Here is a 15,521-nt window from a genome sequence, read left to right as displayed (position 1 = left end):
GATGCTAAGCAGGGTCGGGCCTGGTTAGTACCCGGATGGGAGACCGCCAGGGCCGGACTGGGAATAAAAACAGCATAACGTCATTATTTTCTTGTTCATGAAAGGGAAAGCCATACATTTTAAAGAACATTTGATGAAGAGTGTATTATATATAGATATGAAGTCACATAGGGATATATATATATATATATATATATATATATATATATATATATATATATATATATATATATATATATATATATATATATATATATATATATACAAATTCCAGTTAAAAGTGGTAAGTGGGCAATCATCAAGGGGGACCCCAGGAACTCAGAACGTGGGGGGGGGGACCACCTTCCACAGAAAGAATACACTAAGGTAAAGGGGACGGGTGCGTACCAAATGCAGATTTACTCTGCCTGTGAATGCAGTCTCACTGTGCCCACAATTGCAGCCTCACTGTGCCCATTATTGCAGCCTCGCTGTGCCCATCAAATGCAGTTTTACTGTGCCCATGAATGCAGCCTTACTGAGCCCATGAATGCAGCCCCTCCTGTGCCCCATGTCCCAGTCTGCAGTCCCTGTCTGTGGGAAGGTGTGTTGTTGATGCTCGGTACGGTACCTTGCATGCCAGCAGGATATCCATGACGGCCAGCAGCAGGCAGGGTCTGTTCTCGTTTTGGATGGGGACATTGCTCCTTCCAGAGGATATGTTTGCTGTGAGATGGAGTGGTCCCTGGCCACCTGCACCTTCAGCCATCCCCATTTTCCGGCCCCAGTCAGCCTGTCCTCTGGTCCTGGGGAAGTGGAGAGTACTGGGTGGGAGGTGGAGAGAAGGGGGAGCAGAGAGTATTGGCGGGGTTGGAGAACACATGGGTGGGGGCAAAGAGCAGGGGGTAGTGGAGATCACAGGGGTGGGGAGCAGAGAGTGCTGGGGGGGCCAAAAAACAGGGGTGGCGAGCATTGTGGGCTGAGAGCACTGAGGGGGCTAAGAATGTGGGGTGGCGAAGAGCACTGGGGGGGCAGAAAAACAGGAATGGAGAGCACGGGGGCTGGAGAGTACTGGGGGGGTACAAAGAGTAGGGGTGAGAGCTTGAGAGCACCAGTGGGGGCCAGAAAGAACAGGGGGGAAAAGCACGGGGGATTGGAGAGCATTATGGGAGGTGGAGAGCATTGGCAGGGTTGGAGAGCACATGGGTGGGGGTAAAATGCAGGGGGGAGTGGAGAGTACAGGGGTGGGGAGTGGAAAGTGCTGGGGGGAGCCAAAAAGAACAAGAGTAGAGAGCACGGGGGGGGGTAGAGAGCACGGGGGGGTAGAGAGCACGGGGGGGGGGGGGGCTGGAGAGAGATGGGTGGAGCTTGAGAGCACCAGGGGGCCATAATGAACAGGGGTGGGGAGAATGGAGGGATGGAGAGCACTGGGGTGGGAGCTGGAGAGTGATGGGGAGAGCTGGAGAGCACTGGGGAGGTGAGAAAGAACAGGGAGGAGAGCACTGGGGGGAGTGGAGAGCACTGAGGGGAGAACAGGGGGGAGAGCACTGGGGGGAGTGGAGAGCACTGGGGGGAAAGAACAGGGGGAGAGCACTGGGGGGGGGAACAAGGGGGAGGGGGAAAACAAGGCCGGAGAGCACTGGGAGGAGTGGAGAGCACTGGGGGGGGTAGAACAGGGGGGGAATGAAGAGCACTGGGGGGAAGAACAGGGGGCAGGACTGGGGGGAGTAGACAGCACGGGGGGAAGAACAGGGGGGAGAGCACTGGGGGGAGTGAAGAGCACTGGGGGGGAAAGAACAGGGGGGAAAGCACTGGGAGGAGTGGAGAGCACTGTGGGGGTAGAACAGGGGGGGAAGTGAGAGGAACAAATTGTGGGAGCCTGCAAAGAACTTAACAATTGTGACAGCGAATCGCATTTGCAAGACTTTCTCCAAGACGGAGGATGTACATTGATCTTTAATCCTCCACACTCCTCACATTTGGGTGGCATCTGGGAGAGACTTATAGGTATTGCCAGGTCTATAGTTCCTGTGCTCAGTTGACCCATGAGACTTTATGCACCTTTATGGCAGAGGTTACGGCTATTGCCAGGCCTATAGTTCCTGTGTCCTCAGACTCAGATACACCTATGGCCCTTACCCCAGCAATGTTGTTGGCTCAAAAGGTGAACTCTTTGTATGCTCCATCTGGAACCATAAGTACAACACAATTTCATGCAAAACAATGGAAGTACAATGCTTGGCAGACACATTTTGGAAAAGATGGAAAAGAGTATCTGTCAAATCTGCAACGCCTTAGGAAATGGACTCAGATTCGTCCAAATGTAAAAGTGGGTGATGTTATGTTGAAGGACAGCCAAGAGGGCAGGAATGAGTGGCCCGTAGGACTTGTTAATGTTCTAAGCAGGGATGGCAAGGTTAGAAAGGTGGAGGTCAAGATTGTGAAAAATGAGACCGCCAGAATTTATCTCAGACCTGTAACTGACAGTTTTGATCTCGGACTAGCTAGGATTCCATTTTCCTGTTTATAGGTTTTTTCTGCATAGCAGTAGTTATTTAGGTAGTGACATAATAAATTATGCCAGACAGAGTGTTCTGCCCATATTTTTTATGTGCTGTTACAGATTATACTGCAATGTTAGTTTCACGTTGCTGCCATCTAGTGGTCAGAGTTAGTTATTATTTTGCCACAGCTTGACAGGAAGTGATATTTTCTTCACAGTGAAAGCTGGAACTGTACTTCCTTAATTTCATGATTGCTCCTTGATCCAAGCTGACTGAATGCAGTAGAGCTCTTAACTATTCCTGGGCTAATGGTGGAATTGTCCATGAGTACTTTCACTGATAGAGTGAGGCTGCTGTATAATGGTTTTAATGCACTGACACATTTGTTTATGCTTATGTTGTAGTTTTACAAAGTTATTTGGAAAAAAGAATACATACAGATCTGATGTCTCGTGTTTCTTGACTTCTGTGTGGGTTGCGTGTTCGGAAATGTGTAGATGGATTCAGACACTGCCTAAATGGAAGCGCACACGCTATGCACATTTGTTGCCTTTTTGGAAACATGCAGAAAGGTTTTGCTGCCAAAACGCGCAATGCTCCATGACCAAAAAGTTTCTTTAAACTACTTTGGGGCGTTTGTCGCTTATAGGGCAGCCCATTCAAGTGATGCTTGTTTACATGGGAAAAACACAAAAAAAAGTGAAGCAGGAACATGCATTTCCACTATGCTCGGGTGTGGATGGCATGTGCTGGGGAGTAAGCTTTTAGGCAGCAAGGATAACTAGGGAGGAGAGGGGGGTGGGTCAAAAAACAAAAACACTACATCAGAAGTCTCAAAGATTAAGACAAAACGTACCCCTAGCTGGTGATTTTACAATGGGAGTCGTGCTACACCAGAGTCACCAAAAAATACTGCAAGACTCAAGTCACTGAATTTAAGACAGCACCTATTGAAATCTGTGTGTTTTCACTTTACCTGAGTAGCAGGTTACCAATAAATAGTCAATATGTATCAGTTCACAGGAACCATGAGGTAGATCAAAAACAGATTATAGGTGACTCACCTATAATCTGTTTTTGATCTACCTCATGGTTCCTGTGAACTGATACATATTGACTGAGCGCATTATTTATATAGCTGGTAGCCTTATGTGGCATATATAAAACAGCTTTGCTTTGCTCAGTTTTTTCCACAGTTTTTATTTTTTTTTTTTGCACTATTTGCACATATTTTTGGGATTTTTTTTGCACTGTGCACTTTATGGACACAAGAGATATACAGTTTTGCACTATTTTTGGACTTTTATTGATCCTTGATTAACGTTGGATGTTATATACAATATACGATATTTAAGACACTTATATTCTAGTCCACATTAACCACTTGCCACCCGCCCATTGTCAAATGATGGCGGCAAAGTGGTTTCAAAACCCTGACAACGTCATAGACCGTCCTCAGGATTTTGAGCCGCTGCGCTCCCCCGGGGGTGCGCATCATGGCGATCATTGTTGCGGGGTGTCAGTCTGATCCAATCACGGCTGATCACAGTGTAAATAGGAAGAGCCGGTGATCGGCTGTTCCTCACTCGCGTCTGTCAGACGCGAGTAGAGGAGAGACGATCAGCTGCTCCTCTGAGAGGGGGGGGTCTGTACTGCACACTGGACCACCAGGGACTCCACCAGACCACCAGGGATGCCCAGCAGCAGGTATACCACCCTAGACCACCAGGGATTCCAGTCAGTTCCCACGATGTATGCCAATCAGTGCCCAAAATGGGCATCACTGATTGGCATGCATTATTTTTTTTTTTAACAGAAACATTGTTATTGGTCTCTTAACGGATACAGCAATGCATCACATCATATTTTTTACATATAAAATATAAAATACAATGTAACAAGCACAAAAAAGAAAAAGAAAAAAAAAAGGATCAGAGCAGAATCAAGCTATGGAGTATAGAGTACATTCAGATTTAGCAGTCATATTCCGCAGAACATATCCACACTGCACTTATCCCAATATTCGTAGGGGACAACTCCTTAATTTGGCTGCTATAAAGGGTCAGGCCATTTGATGATAATACAGCACCTAACCATCTACAGTAGGTCGGGGTGAGGGGACTATAAGGATTAACAAGTCTCCATTTTGTTATACTGTCATCCATTTTAAAACTTTGTATGACCAAGCTAGAATTCTAATTACTTTTGACATAAAAGCTTGCTATTTGGAAAACATGCTGTTTTCCTTGAATGCCCTTGGCCGCGAGAGTTTGTACAGAGAAAGCCAAGATATGCAACTATCTTATATTGTCTGTGACCTAGAACGTCTGGACCACAGACTATTAGCACAATATTGTTGAATATTGTTGAATATCGTAGTCTTATTCTTATCTCGTGAAGGTTAATGACGTGCTTTGCCGTGAAGACAATTTCTGCTTATTTTGCTTGTTCTGTCAATAAACCTGTTACTAGGAAAAGTTTGGTGTATAGCTACGAGCGGATCCCTGATTGGCTACTCCACAGGGCGCCACCCCAACTGTTTCAGCATATAACCTGTTGTAATCAAAACATTAAATCGTAATCATTATTCGCATACATCTCGTGTATGAGTTTTGGTTATCTCACCGGTGAATGGGACTCCCAAGTACATCCAGACCACGGCCTAGGAAAGATAGGAAGAGGGAAATCGAGCACCTAACAGAGCAAGGACCTACCTTTACAGCTGGTACCAGAAGTGGGGTCATCGATCGGCAGGTGAGTGACTACTGATTTATTTACTTTATTGGTGAGGATCTTTTGGTGTCACTCATACTGCCGCGGTGACCGCCACGTGCGGGACCTGTATTGCTGCTGTGCCTCCGCGGTGGGCTAGGCTGGCCCATCGGGAGAAGTAGAGGGCTCGTACCTAAAAAAAGAGAGTCCGGCTAGGTTGGCCTGACTTAAAACTATTAAGTAAAATAGATTAAAAGAGAGTCCGGCTAGGTTGGCCTGACTTAAAACTATTAAGTAAAATAGATTAAAGAGGAACATTACAGGGAAGGGAAGCAATAGATTGCGCCCTCCCCAAATAAGGTCGGATGTTCAAGGGACGCCCGAAGGGTAATTTGATCAAATCAAACACAGTGCACATTTTATCTAGTCATGTAAAACGATTGTATGTGATTTAGTTGTTCATATTTTTCATTTTACCTGGTCATGTAAAACGATTGTATGTGATTTAGTTGTTCATGTTTTTCTTTCCAGGTTACGTAAGTATTTCAAACTTGCCTTTTCAATCGTTTTTTTGTATTTTGCTGTTCTTTCAATGTCGTTACCTTGTGATCCAGATTGCTGTGAAATTGTTAACCCTTGCCCTCACTGTACTGTTGGTTTATTGTTTCTTAAACAAATTGATATCCTGATATTGATAGCCACTCGCCCAGGGGGATATTCCACTAGACTAGGAGAACGCCCCGTGTACCCCCAGGACGAAACATCTCCCGTTGTCACGCTAGTCAGAATAAACCTGCATAGCCCAGTCAGTGAATCCCACCTCCTTGCTTTACATTCCCTGGAAGAAGTTCAACAACAGGTGATTCGTGCCACTGGCTGCTATCACCTCTGCCCCCTTACCAAGCATCTCATAACACCCCCCCATAATGGGGAATATTGTAGGCAAAGACGGGACCCCTTATGAACAACCTACTCCCTATCAGTATGTGCAGACTATAGTGCCCGGTCCCTATGTAGAACCATTTTGGAGTCAGGTTAGGGAAAGGTGCCAGCAATTAGGGATCCATGATATAGGTCCCGCGGGCCCCTGCAACACAGAAGATTGGCATGTAGTAAAAAAGATTTGTCAGTTACATAAGCACTCATACCCCCCCGGGAAGTGGGATGTAGATTACATGAAAAAATCTTGCAAGATATGGGAAGCCCCTCTAAAAATTTATAAAAAAAAGCATGCCAAAAATCATGCCCTCACAGAAGGAAAACCAATACCCTCGGCCCCTATAACTACACCCCTGAATGCCCCAGAAATACCCCCTCCTTATGTCCTTGTCAAAACTGACGAGGGCGAGGTTGCCCAGGCCTTGGCCATCTACCCCAGCCTTGGGGTAGACATGGCTGCCATATCCGCTGCACTGTACAACGCCTCCACCCCGCACCAAAGACAACTCTGGGACAGGGAATCCCAAGCCAAAAGAGACAGGGAGGGTCAGGAGTACCAGGACCAAGTGGAAGCTGACGAGAGGGCGGGGGAGACCCCTGAGCAAAAAGACTTTAGGAAAGAGAAGGAACGGTTTGCCCTTGAAGTAGAGGCAGCCAGAGCTAAAATAGAACGGGGACATAGAATTTTGAGGGAAGCCCGAGCCGCCCTAGAACAAACAAAACGAGAAACAGAGGGAGACCCGGACCAGAGCCCGGGAACCTCCCAAAGCAGTGATCCCACTGAGGGAGAGGCTGTAGTCCTGAGTCCCGAAGACAATCGGGCCATGGAAAAACTCTCTAAGATGGGGGTGGTCACCAGGAGTAAGGTCAAAATCAAGTTGGCTACTGAGAAACCACTACCCGTACCCATACCAGCGCCAGGACCCATTATCTCACCTATGGCCACCCCCGTAGTTACTGACGAGGATGATGAGGACACCCCCGATATTAAGGCCCCCCTTATGACCATAGGTAACACAGAAATTCACATACCCCTGCCCCTAGGCACACTGACAAAACTCAAAGAACTCTGTCCATCCCCCAGAAAACATCCTAGGGAAGCTGCCACTTTCCTGTTGCGCCAGTGCGCCGGGTCAAATCTGGACCCGATTGATCTTGAGAGTATAATACATATTCTAGACCCCGACTGCCCCGACCCCCCAAAGGTAAAAGACCTGTTTAATGCCCATGTCCAGGGAAAAGGGGGCTGGCCAGATTTCTGGAAAACCCTAGGACAACATTGGAGCACCCTTTACAAAGGGGTCACAGCTCTGCAAGATCTGGTCCAAACAAAACAAGCCCCGAAGGAAAAATTCTATGATTTTTGCACCCGAGTATACAACCTCTGGAAAGCGGTAGATGGGGCGGATGGGTCCCTTTTTACCACTACTGTAATGGCCGGAGGGGAGCCAAAAGTAGTACAGTTGCTAAAATTAATTAACCCCAAATGGGCTACCCAACCCCCAGAGGATTTCATGTCAGACACCCGCTCCAGGGAAACTTCTGGGGTTTTTGAACAAAAAGGGGGGTTATTTTATAACACATTTGAACCCCCAACCCTTTTAATGGCACTCCAACCATATGCCCCCACTCGAAGACCAGAATATGCCCGCCAACCACCAGACCAGGGTTGTTTCAACTGTGGTCAAATGGGACATTGGAAGTCCAATTGTCCCTACCGTAGGGGCCAGACGGGACCTTGGGGGAAGGGAAATGGACGAAGGCGTTACCCTAACGCCTTTCCTTCAACTCCACAACATCAACGTACCCCCACTTACCAAGGACCAGTGTCAGGCCCCAGATATCACCAGCCCTATCAAGGACCCCAAGGACCCCCTCCACCTAACAATGCCGCCCTTCGTGTTCCACCACCCCCACCAGCCCCTATTCCCATGCAATGGCCTGCCACCCAACCCTCAAGCAGGACATAGGGCTGCCTAGAGTATGTCCCTTCCCTCAGCCTGGTATGTTACAATGTGTCCTGGAGGAGCCTACCCCAGGTGATCCTGGGTGTAGATGGAAAACGCATTTGTTTTCTCATTGACACTGGTGCCACCTCTAGCTCCATCAATGATGTGACCTTTGACACGCCACAATGTTCTGAGGGAAGCTCCATAGGTATTAATGGGACTCCTGTTACCCACCCTATCACCCCACCCTTATCAGTAACCACCCCGGAGGGGGTGCTACTTTGCCAACAACGGTTTGCCATCCTGCCCCAATGCCCAGTCTCCCTGATGGGAAGGGACTTAATGTCCAAACTGGGAGTGGTGATCAAATTTGATCCACAGGGAGCAGTAACTGCCAGCTCCGCACTCTGCGACTTACAGGGCCCAAAGAGACAATCCAAAAAAGGGTATTTTGTACTCTTACCTGCCTCCCTGGAAACCCATGCTATTTGGGCAGAGAATAACGCGAGTGTAGGTTTCATCCCATGTACCCCTTACACCCCCCAAATGCGCCCAGACTCAGTACCTGTCTTTCAAAAACAATATGCACTACATTCTGACAAAATTCAGGGGATTACACCCCTCATCAATAGGTATGTAGCCATGGGCATCCTGACACCCGTCATCAGCTCATGGAACACCCCCATATACCCAGTGAGAAAGGCAAGCGGGGAATGGCGCTTGGTACAGGACCTCAGGGCAGTCAACAAAATGGTGGTTCCCCTCCCCCCTCTGGTCTCAGACATTGCCTTTATTTTTTCTTGCATACCGGCAAACTCTGTGGCCTACACAGTAATTGACTTAGCTAACGCTTTTTTTAGCATCCCTGTGGATCCACTGGCCCAGCCCATGTTTGCTTTTTCTTGGGGGGGGGCGGGGAGGGGGCAACTGACCTGGACCCGCCTACCGCAGGGCTATGTGGACAGCCCGGCAGCCTTCTCTATGGTATTGAATGAGACAGTCAAATCCTGGCAATCGAGCGCCGGGTCGGTACTCATCCAATATGTGGATGACCTCCTTCTCTGCAGCCCCACCCCAGAAGCTTGTGAAGAAGACTCAAAGAACTTGCTGGATCACCTAGCCAAGGCAGGTCACTTGGCCTCACAGAAAAAGATACAGTGGGTGACCCCTACTGTGGAGTACTTGGGGTGCATCCTCAACAAGGGAGAGAGAAGTGTTTCCCCCCACCGTGCCGCAGCCCTTAACGCTCTGCAGCCACCCAGGGACAAGGCCGCCCTCTTGTCTTTCCTGGGAGCAATCGTCTATTGCCGGCAATGGATCCCTGACTGCTCATTTCATGACTCCATTCTGAGGAGGGCCACGCTCTCCACTGCGCCAAAAGTGGTGGAATGGACGGAGGAAATGTTACACTCATTTAACACCCTCCTCTCCTCCCTTGCCTCCGCCCCGGCCTTAGGACTAGTGGACTACAGGAAAACTTTTTATCTATATTGTGTAGTTAATGGATCTGCCTTTGCAGCAGTTCTTGCCCAAGAGCACGGTAATTCTTACCGACCGGTGGCTTTCCTTTCAAAGAAACTCCCACTCCAGGTCCAGGGCATGCCTGCTTGCCTCCAGAACATGGCCGCATGTGCCATGGCCATTCAAGAAGCCAACAAGTTAGTTCTGGGACACCCCCTAACTGTATACACTACCCACTCAGTCACCCACCTTATCCAAAACCTCAATACACAACATATGACCACCCAAAGAGCCAGTGGGTATGAAATCATTCTTCTAAACACCTCCAATCTGACCATCAAACACACCTCTGACACCTCCCCCATCCTCAGGCTATTACATTCTCTGCTCAAACTCATGAATTATGGTGAACCATCCAAAATGCATGACTGCACAAAAGTGTTGGACCAAGTCCCCACGAAAGGACTTAACAGACGTACCTCTGGCCGGTGCAGAGGAAGTTTTTGTGGACGGCAGTTGCTCGCGCCCTTCGGATTCCACTTTTCTGACAGGATACGCGGTAGTACAACTCCCAGATCTGGTTCTGGAGGCTAAGCCACTTCCGCCTTCCTCGGCACAGGTCGCGGAACTGGTAGCCCTCACCAGAGCATGCATCCTGTTCACAAATAGGGATGTCAATATTTACACTGATAGTCGATACGCCTTCGGCGTGGTTCACGATTTCGGGGTGATCTGGGCTAACAGGGGGTTTAGAACGGCTGACAACAAAATTATAGCCAACAAGGAGCATATCCTGGCCCTTCTCCAGGCTATACTACTGCCCAAACATTTGGCGATTATTAAAGTCAAGGCTCACACCACCACTGGTAGCTACATTGCCCGAGGCAACGCCCTTGCGGATAGATGCGCTCGAGCGGCGGCAAATTCCTCCACACATCCACCCGCCCCTACCACGATATTTTTCCAACAAGATTTTTCAGCGCCAGATTTCCCCTCAGTTGCAGCCCAAATCCAATCCATGGCCACAGACGCTGATGTCCTTTTCTGGGTCCAGCAAGGATTGTCCAAAGACCAAAGAGGCCTTTGGACAAATGGAGGGGTCATTGGGATCCCTGAAGCCAGCTCGGCCCTCATCCTTTCCTACCTGCATGGTCCCGGACATATAGGGTCCCAACCCTTGCAACAGCTGTATGAAGAAACTTTCTGCACAGTTAATCTAAAGAACCATGCAAACACCCTAACAAAGTCATGCCTCACATGCGCTCAAAACAACACGCAGGGTAAGCGACATGGTATACAAGGCCAGTTGCCCCCACCCCTAGGCCCACTACAGGACCTACAAATAGACTTCACCCACATGCCCAAACAAAAGGGAAGCATCAAATGCCTGTGCGTTATCGTTGACAAATGGTCAGGATGGGTGGAGGCGGTCCCCTGCACTGGGGAAACAGCTAAAATAGCGGCAAGGGCTCTCCTTAATCATTGGGTATGTAGGTTTGGCATACCAGCCACCATTTGGTCAGACCAGGGCCCGGCTTTTACTTCAGATATGACACGAGAACTGGCAAGGTGCCTGGGAATACAGTGGAAACTTCACATTCCCTATCATCCCCAAAGTGCAGGAGTGGTAGAAAGAATGAACAGGAATATAAAGGACAAACTAAAAAAGGCCACAGGAGGAACGTTAAAAAACTGGATAGATTTCCTTCCAGGAATATTGTTCCAAATCAGAACCACCCCCCACTCTAGGACACATTTGTCACCATTTGAAATCCTAATGGGTGTCCCAGCACAAACCCAACTAAAAGCATTAGATGCACAGACTGACATTAACATATATTCTTTACAGGAAGAGTACGTGAAACATCTGGTAAGTACAATAGAAGAACATAATGAACAAGTTGCTGTCACCTTTTCTCCTCTTCCAACAGAACCTACTCACCCATTCATCCCGGGGGATAAAGTGTTGATCAAGCAGCTTGCCCAACGGAAGCACGTGGGGCCCATCTACTCCGGTCCATGGAACGTGGAGAAGGTCTCCAGGACTGCTGTCCTCACAGACTACACCCCTCAGTGGATCCATGCCAGCAGACTAAAAAAATGCCCCGAACCTCCACCGACTCCAGAACACCCCCAGAGGACACTTGCCCAAGACCAACAGGAGGACGCCACCACCAAAGGGACCCCAGAGACGAACCTACAGACCCTCCAGGAACAGTTTGTCAGAATCTCCCTGGACTTTCCTCCTCCTCCCACCAGCTCTGACTGAAGTCTTTGCAAAAAGAAAGAGACAGGGGCTTAGAAGATCAGTATGTACTACACACCATTTTGCTCTGGTCGATAGTATTGACTTTTGTGGTTTTTTCTATAGTCATGATGACATGTATCATGACAGGGTCATGTGGGTTTACAAGAAGCCCAAAAGGTACTGAGAACCGATCACTAGACAGAAGAGCATTAGTTCCGAGGCCCAGTAATAATAATAATAATAATAATAACAAAGGTTTAGGAGTAATGGTAGCACGGAACGAACTACCCCCCCAGGACAGTAAAACGTTTTCTTTAGCCCCAACAATACCACATCATTTTTTATGGCAATACGCGTTTGGTCAAGTAATGGGAAAAGGGGCACCCTGTTGGGTGTGCTCCCACATGGGAACGGGTAGGAATCAAATCCCAGTAGTGGGAATCCCCCTCCCAGTAGAGGACCTGTTTAACGAGACGACACAAGACCATATGGCCAATATAACGACCAGACCCTCCCCCCTTATTTTCTCTGGTTTCACACAACCCCCATCCTTCTGTTTCCTAAATGGAGCTTGGAAAGAAAACGGGGAAATCCCCAATGGCCAATTCTGTAGAAACACACTAGTAAATCTTACCCTTAGAGACTTAGGGAAGTTTCTGCGGGATGGGACGTTTGACATCCAGGGGTTGAATACTTCCACCATTGGAGATAGTGACGAAAGGATAGGGAACATGTCTTTATATAACATAATGGACTGTGTACTATCATCAGAAACATTTGACGATACTGACCTAAAAGACTGGTTAGAGTCCTACCACATGAATGATACTTTACTAGAGTACAGTAGCACCGCGAGTTTAGGAGATTGGTTATGCCTAGTTGGACTCCGGTCAGGCATATCCCAACCCCCTGATATAATACCAGCACCTCATCTGCCTCATGGATGGATGGTGTGTTGCGGTCTAATATGTCACACCACCATACCTTACCCTCTAGATTCCTCTACAGGTGGTTGGTGCACCATTGCCAGGATGGTACCATATATGGGTATAGCCTCTGACAATCAGTACATCAAAATGACCCCTGCCCATGGGCATTTAGAGTTCGGGAGGGCTAAGAGACAAGTAACATCATGGTGGGAAAAATTAGCCGCCTCCATTGGAAGCCCGGGAATGTGGAATGCCCTAGATAAAATAGATCTTTTTGCTGAAATAATCTCTGGGGTAGTGAACTCTACTTCCAGAGATGTTTCTCTGCTAAACGAAGAAACTCGGAAGATCCGAACTGTGCAGGAACTGATAAAAATGAGGCAGGAACAACTTTTGGCCGCCATCACTGGGATTTGTAACCTCATGGCCAATTCGGAGATGTGTTGCACCTTCATACACAACTTCACCGTTCCTGTGGAAAGTCTGTCGGTACCCGATTATTACGATATTATCAAAAGCCATTCAGCCCAAAGACAGACCCTCCTACAGAAAGCAAAAAACTTGGGAGATGATTGGAACCTTTTCTCGGGTACAGGAGGGTGGTTTGGAGGTATTTGGGGGGGCATACTGGGATTTTTTAAGAAAATATTTCTCGTATTAGTGATGATAGTGTTGTTGATAGTAATGTTCTATGTGATCGCCAAATGCTGCTGCATAGCAGCCTCCAAGGTTTCCCATCCAACAATAGCAACCAAGCCCAATGACGAAGAGAAAGCACTTATGGCTTTTTCCAAGAATGTCTGGTATAGAGGATGATCGATAACTTCGTGCCAAAGTTATGATCACAGGAGGGATTATAAGGATTAACAAGTCTCCATTTTGTTATACTGTCATCCATTTTAAAACTTTGTATGACCAAGCTAGAATTCTAATTACTTTTGACATAAAAGCTTGCTATTTGGAAAACATGCTGTTTTCCTTGAATGCCCTTGGCCGCGAGAGTTTGTACAGAGAAAGCCAAGATATGCAACTATCTTATATTGTCTGTGACCTAGAACGTCTGGACCACAGACTATTAGCACAATATTGTTGAATATTGTTGAATATCGTAGTCTTATTCTTATCTCGTGAAGGTTAATGACGTGCTTTGCCGTGAAGACAATTTCTGCTTATTTTGCTTGTTCTGTCAATAAACCTGTTACTAGGAAAAGTTTGGTGTATAGCTACGAGCGGATCCCTGATTGGCTACTCCACAGGGCGCCACCCCAACTGTTTCAGCATATAACCTGTTGTAATCAAAACATTAAATCGTAATCATTATTCGCATACATCTCGTGTATGAGTTTTGGTTATCTCACCGGTGAATGGGACTCCCAAGTACATCCAGACCACGGCCTAGGAAAGATAGGAAGAGGGAAATCGAGCACCTAACAGAGCAAGGACCTACCTTTACAGGGACCAACGCATCAATACAGGTCAGCCCTGTGTCTCATAGTGCGCTTCTCTCTTGCACCCAACATCCCCAGATCTTAGTAAACTTTGTACTTTGTACAGCTGGAGGGCAGAATCAATCAGGGATTTGCAGTGGGCTACACTAGGTGGGTCAGATTTCTTCCACTGCATAAGAATAGTCTTTCTGACATAGAACGCCATATAAAACACAAACAGCTGTTTATATGTATTTGGTGCCACCCTGTCACACATGCCCAGCAGTAAAACTACCGGATCTAACCCCAACGAGAGGTCCCCAACTTCGTTGATCTCCCGCACCACACCTTCCCAAAATCGTCTTATAACCGGGCACTCCCACACCACATGTATAAAGTGGTACACTTCGGGCATCTATCCGAGTATCCCAGGTATATTCTGGAAAGGCGTGGCAGGGTATAGTATGCCCTATGAATACATTTCAACTGTATGTACCTGTCCTTAGCTGATATCATCAATGGCAAATATTGTTGTATACCCTCTTCCCAATCATCAGTCGCCAGGGTGGGGAGGTCCTCCTGCCATTTCTGGAAGAGGCTAGGTCCACCCCTGGCCGACCCCGTCGAGATCCTAAGATAAAGAGAGGAGAGGACCCGTTTTACATGGGTGGGATCAGTTGTATGTTGCTCTGGTCAGGTCTTGGTTTCTGTTGATTCAGCGGCGAGTCGCATGGTTATTTGGCTTGTCTCATTTCTTTTGTCCTTAGTCAGTTCTACGTACTGTCAAGTGTCGGCACGGTTGCAGGACCACAGGGGTGTTTTTCTTCTTTAGATTTGCAGTCTCGGCTATTCAGGTAAGTTCGGGTTACTTAGGGGTTCGTTACCTCACGGTAAGGGCCAGGTGGGAGGTCACCAAGTTGGGCTTCGCAACACGGCTTCACCACTGAGGTACTTATTTTATTTGTATGTTTACAGGTTGTAAATCGTTCTTTTGAATCGGTTCTTTTTAGTGAACTGGATGAATCGATTCATCTGAGTGAACTGATTCGTTTGAAACGGTTCACTCTGCACTCAGTACATAGCAGAGCAGCAGCGCTGGCAGTGGTAATATGATCCTAGGGTGAGAGAGCTCGGCCCCTCCCTGCAACCAATCAGCTGACTCAAAGCACAGTGACACTCAGGAACTGGATACAAACTTAAAACAAGAGCCAGGAGTACACAGTACACTGAGTTAAAGAATCATACAAGTTACCGAGTTAAAGAATCAAACAGTACACCGAGTTAAAGAATCACAGTACACCGAGTTAAAGAATCACAGTACACCGAGTTAAAGAATCACAGTACACCGAGTTAAAGAATCACACAGTACACCG

This window comes from Lithobates pipiens, unplaced genomic scaffold, assembly GCF_037356315.1.
Source record: "Lithobates pipiens isolate NorthernLeopardFrog02 unplaced genomic scaffold, aLitPip1_a1.2 Scaffold_25, whole genome shotgun sequence".
Lineage (NCBI taxonomy): Eukaryota > Metazoa > Chordata > Amphibia > Anura > Ranidae > Lithobates > Lithobates pipiens.
This window is presented reverse-complemented; position numbering follows the sequence as displayed.